A 5,393-nucleotide genomic window follows, 5' to 3' on the forward strand; every position below is an offset into this window, starting at 1 on the left:
ATCTCCACTGCACCGGAGCTCACCGACCTCCAGGCCCATGCCAGCCTGACCTCACCCCCCTGTTGCTGCAACCACTAGCCTGCTGCCTGGGTCCCTCTTGCCACCTGTAGGGTGCATGAGCAGGCTGTATGATGAGCAACATTTGGGGATTGGTTTCTGTCATTGCACACAATTCCCAGGATTCACCAGGCTGCTGTGTGCACCTCTGGGTCCTTCCTGTGCACTGAGATAGAGGCTGCTGCCTGCTCAGAGGGACCACAGTTTGACATCCATTCACCCACCAAGGTGTTATGGCTCAGATGTGGTGTCCCCAAAAGCTAAAGTGTGAGACAACTGGAAGAGAAACCACGGGGTCATGGCCTTAACCTAATCACTGGATTAACCCCTGATGGGATCCACTGAGTGGTGACTGAGGCAGGTGGGGTGTGGCTGGAGGAGGTGGGCATTGGGGACTGGGCTTTGGGGATATATTTGTATCTGGTGAGTGGCGTCTCTCTGTTTCCTGATCTCCATGTGAGCTGCTTCCCTCTACCACACTCTTCTGCCATGTTCTGCCTCCTCGGGCCCTGAGCAAAGGAGCAGCCCCTTATAGACTGAACCTCTGAACTGTGGGCCTGGATAAACTTTTCCTCCTCTACAGTTGTCCTGGTCGGGTCCTTTAGTCACAGCAGCAATAAACACGGATTAAAACACAAAGACTCCTGGGTGTTTCCCGTTTGGGGCTGATAAAACACATTTTTATATGAGCAGAAATTTTCATCTTTGATGTTATTCCTGAGCCTGGAGAAGACTTTTTGGAATTTTTAAAGTTACATTTTCAAATTCTAAAGAGCTATTGGACTTTTTAAATCATCCAATTCATGTGGGGTGAGCATTTTCTCTTTTGAGTGCATTTTTTGGTAGAATTGTTCTGTTTTGTCTAAGATTGGAATTTCTCTTGTAAGGCATTCTGTGTGGTATTTCCTTATTATCCTTCTGAAATCACCCTGTGGTATTTTTGTCTTGTTCCTGATGTGGGAATTTGCTTGTTCCCCCTTCTTTCTTTGTCTGTCTTTAGAGCCTGTCGATTGGCTAGACCTTTGCAAAGGACAAGTCATTTACCTCATTTTTCTCTATTGCTGTTCTGTGTTCAGTCTCATTGATTTCTGCTCTTATCTTTCACTCTCTTTCTTCTTTCTTTTTCCTTTGCTTTACTCTGTTCTTTTTTATGGGGTTGGAGCGGGAGCCTGGATTGCAGATGTGAGATGCCAGTGTTTTTTTTTTTGTTGTTGTTCTAATTAGTTAGTTAGACCTGGCAGTAGAATGCATTTTGATCCACTGTACACACATGGTGCACCACTTCTCCTTCCTCTGGCTGACCGTGGTGTAGAATCACACTGGTAGTGTGATCCTACATGTATATAGGGTAATCAAAATATGGAATGAATCTGCGTGCCGTCCTTGCGCAGGGGCCATGCTGATCTTCTCTGTATCATTCCAGTTTTACTATACTTGCTGCCAAAGTGGTCACTGTTTTTTTGTTTGTTTGTTTTGGATTTTTTTTAGTTATACATGACAATAAAATCAATTTTAATATAATTATACAACCATGGTCTTATTCCAATTAGGACCCTATTCTGTGGATGTCCATGATGGTGGGATTCACTGTGGTGTATTCCATACGAAGATTATGTCAGATTCATTCCACTGTCTTTTCTTTTTCTATCCCCCTCCCTTCCTTCATCCCCCTTTGCCTAATCTACTGAACTCTGTTCTCCTCAGTCCTCATGTGGGTTAACTTCCACATTCCAGCAAAAACATTCAACCTTTGATTTTCTAGGGATTGGCTAATTTCCACTCAGCTTGATAGTCTACAAATCCATCCATTTACTGGAAAATGTCATGAAGTCATTCTTCTTGATGGCTGAGTAGTACTCCATTGTGCATATACACCACATTTTCTTTATCTGCTGAGGGGCACCTGGGTTGTCTCCATAGCTGTGTGGTTGTGAATTTTGCTGCCATAAGACTCCATGTGGCTCTGGGGCTGTGCAATCCCCTTTCTGCCCTGCTCCAGCAGGGCTATAAGCAGTTGGTGTGATGTTTTTTCACCTCTGTTCAGTTCAGTGTATTTTTAATTTTGTTCAAGAGTGTGGTTGGTTTTGAACTGTGGATTTTTATTATTCAGTTCCACATGTTTGGGGCTTTTTTGTGCTATCTCCTGTCCCTCCAGTGTGGCTCCATTGTGGGTGGAAAAGGCAAACTTTTACATTTATTAAGTCTGGTTTGTGGTCTACTTGGTATGGTAACATGGGTGTTCTGCCATTGGGCAGAGTGTTCTAGAACTATTGATCACATGCCATTGGCTCTTAGTGTTTTGAGGTCTTTTATATTATTGCTGATTTTCTGCCTAGTGTTCCAACTGCTGTTGAGGGGAGGATATTGACGTTTCCAGCTATAATTGTGCATTTGTTTGTTTCTCCTCTCAGTTCTCAGTTTTACTTCATGCATTTTGTAGTTCTAGTTTGACAAAGATGTACCGAGGGTCGCTATGTCTTAATGGTGATTGACTGTTTTATTATTATATAATTCTTTCTTTGTCTCTGGTAATTTCCGTCGTTCTGAAGTCTGTAAGTCTATCTTATGTTAATATAGCCACCCTTGACTTTGATTTTTTTGGTCTGATCTGTCTTTCCCTTCTGCTCACTTCCAGTCTGCCTCTATCATTATATCTAAAGGGAATTACCATTAAACAACACACAGTTGGGTCACATTCTTAAATCTCCTTTGACAATTTCCCTGATTTAATTGACGTTTCTTGACCATTTACATTTAGTGTAACTATTAAAATGTTAGAGTTAGAACTCATCTTTCACATTTTGGGTTCCTGTTGGTTCTCTCTGGTTTTCGGGTCTTATTTTCTTTTCCCTCTTTTTCCTCGGGGGTTTCTTGAATATTTAGAATTCGGACTTGATCTGTTGTATTTGAAAGCTGGGTATTGAACTGGACAGCGTAGGTTGTCATGTCTCCTCGTGTTTTTTATTCATCACTGTGAGTGGAAAGCAGAGATCTCACCTCCCTTTACGTCCCTCTATCTTGCTCCACTTCTAATTGTCCAGGAGTTTTCTCTACATGCACTTAAACCATATCAGGGTTATAATTTCTTCAACCTTTTACACAGTTTAGAAGACTCAGGAGAGGGAACTCGTGGTGTTCGCCTCTGTTTTTGTGAACTGTGTTCTTCTATCCTAAGGTTCCAAGTTTCCTTCTTTTACTGTTTCTTCCATGTTTGGAAAAATTCCTTTGACCATCCTCTGGTAACCAGTTCTCTTACTTTTCCTCTCTCTGAGAAGGACAGTTTTTGCTTGATTCCTGAAGGATATTTCCACTGGATGTAGAATTTCCAGGACTGAAAACTGTGTGGTGCTTCTTTCCTGACCTGCCTGGTTTCTACTCTTGTTCCAATTATTCTCCCTGCTAGGGAGGTCTTCCTCTGCTTCAAGACTTCTTTCTGGCTCTTAGTTTCTAGAAGCTTGACTGTGACATGGTTTCACGTGCCTTTCTTTGCACTCATCGTTTTGGGGATTTACTAAGCCTCTGGAATCTCTGAGTTAGTGTCTTTTGCCAAATATGGGGAGTTTCCCCATTGCTCTTTTGAGTTCTTTTCTGGTCAGTCTGCGCTGACACCACTGTGAGAGCATTAGCCACAGTCCTGTGGGCCTGAGGCCCTCTTCATCTTTAGTCTATTTATTTCTGTGTCCAGCCTGGGCCATTTCTGTTTCCATCTTCCATTCCACTATTTTCTTTTCCTTTGTTCCCACCATTTTTTGGGTGAGTCCAACCATTGCACTTTTTAAATTTCAGTTATTACATTATTTTCAGTTCTAGAATTTCCATTTGGCTCTTTTTTTTTTTTAAACTATAGCTTACGTTTGTTAAAGTTTTCTATTCCTCTCACAAGACTGCCCTTTTTCACTTATTTCAGCATGTTTGAAGTCCGGTGGAGGCTCTGACATTGTGTCAGGTAGCTGTGACATCTCTACCACTCAGTGTCAGCTGAGTGCTGATCGCCTCTTTACATTCACTCTGAGAGCTTCCAGGTTCTTCTGACGGTGCCTGGCTTTCATTGAGTCCTGGATGCTCTGGGTGTTGTCTTCCGAGACACGGGGACCTACTAGGAGTGGCAGGTCTGGCTGGCTTACTCTGATCCTCTCTGGCTGGAGAGGGGGGTCTCATTAGTGCAGGTGAGTCAGGGCTGCAGGCCCTCCACTCCACTCACACCCACTCCCCACTCCTGGGGGTGGGGTGCTTGCTGCGACTCCTCAGCCGTGGTGTGGGGCGTGGGAATTCCTCGGGACTCTTTCCATGGGACCAAGAGGAGAGATGGCCTTGGTATCACTGGATGCTGGTGAAATTCCTGACTTTCTCTCAGGTGTCCTCTGTTCCCTCAGAGGGGAGAAGAGAGGAGTCTTGCCCCATCGCAGGGTGGGGGACGTCCAGGCTGCCTGCGCAGTACTTGCCATGTCAGTGGGTGAACATGGTTCTTTTTGTGATACCTGCTGGAGTGGTGTGCCACCCTGAACATCTCTGGCTTGCTAGGCTCTTGTTTCTAGATCATTACTAGAGAAAGCAGCTCTTGTTGGGGCTTCTGTCTGCACCTGTTATTGTTTCTGGGTTGCTGGCTTATTTGACCTCATGTCTGAGAAAACCCAGAGAGCGCACCAGAGTGCTGCTGTCGGACCTCAAGTCTGCTGATCAGAGGGTCCTCTCCGCACTCCCAGAATCTTCCTATGTGGTGAATAAAAGGTATTTAGGGCCTTCGTTAGTTTTAGCTGAAGGAATTGTATACTAGTTTTGTCTTCTGGACAAGGAGATCATTGAGATTTTTCTTTTAATTCTCATAGTTTTATTTCTAGAAACTCTTTTTAAAAAATCTGGTGTGCTCTTTGTCTGTATGTTTCACTTTTATATCTTTAAAACATCCATCACAATGAGCTTGCAGCCACTGAATCCTCACTTGGAAGGCAGCTGCTCTGTGCCTTGTCTTTGCCCATGGCCTTCTGGACAGGCTGGGGGCTGGTTTCTTCCAAGAGGCTGCCCTCTCTCCCTTCTGCGACTCAGGGCCTTGACAGTAGGTGCAGGCAAATTTGGTGTCCAGCTTGAAGGTCTCTGGATCTGCAACAATGTGAATTCAGACTGCGCACCTGCAAGAGGACAGCTGGGGGCTGCCAGGGACGTTGCTTTCTCCTCTCATGGTGGGGAGGAAACAATGCATTGCTTTGCTACTTCCTGCATGGTGGGGACTATTTCTTACTTATACTTGAAGGCACGTGTAGCCCTTTAGAGTCTTGACTTGGTGTGGGAAACTCCTTTTAGATTCTCATCCTTGGGTGTTCCATGGGTTTTATCTCCTT

General features: G+C 44.4%; 1 pseudogene; it reads right to left on the reverse strand.

The window, feature by feature from the left end:
* Nucleotides 1-1,410: 1,410 nt before the first annotated feature.
* LOC143638077 (U6 spliceosomal RNA) lies at nt 1,411-1,506 on the reverse strand (annotated as a pseudogene).
* Nucleotides 1,507-5,393: the final 3,887 nt, after the last annotated feature.

The sequence above is a fragment of the Callospermophilus lateralis genome, chromosome 15 (genome assembly GCF_048772815.1).
Source record: "Callospermophilus lateralis isolate mCalLat2 chromosome 15, mCalLat2.hap1, whole genome shotgun sequence".
In the NCBI taxonomy this organism is placed as follows: domain Eukaryota; kingdom Metazoa; phylum Chordata; class Mammalia; order Rodentia; family Sciuridae; genus Callospermophilus; species Callospermophilus lateralis.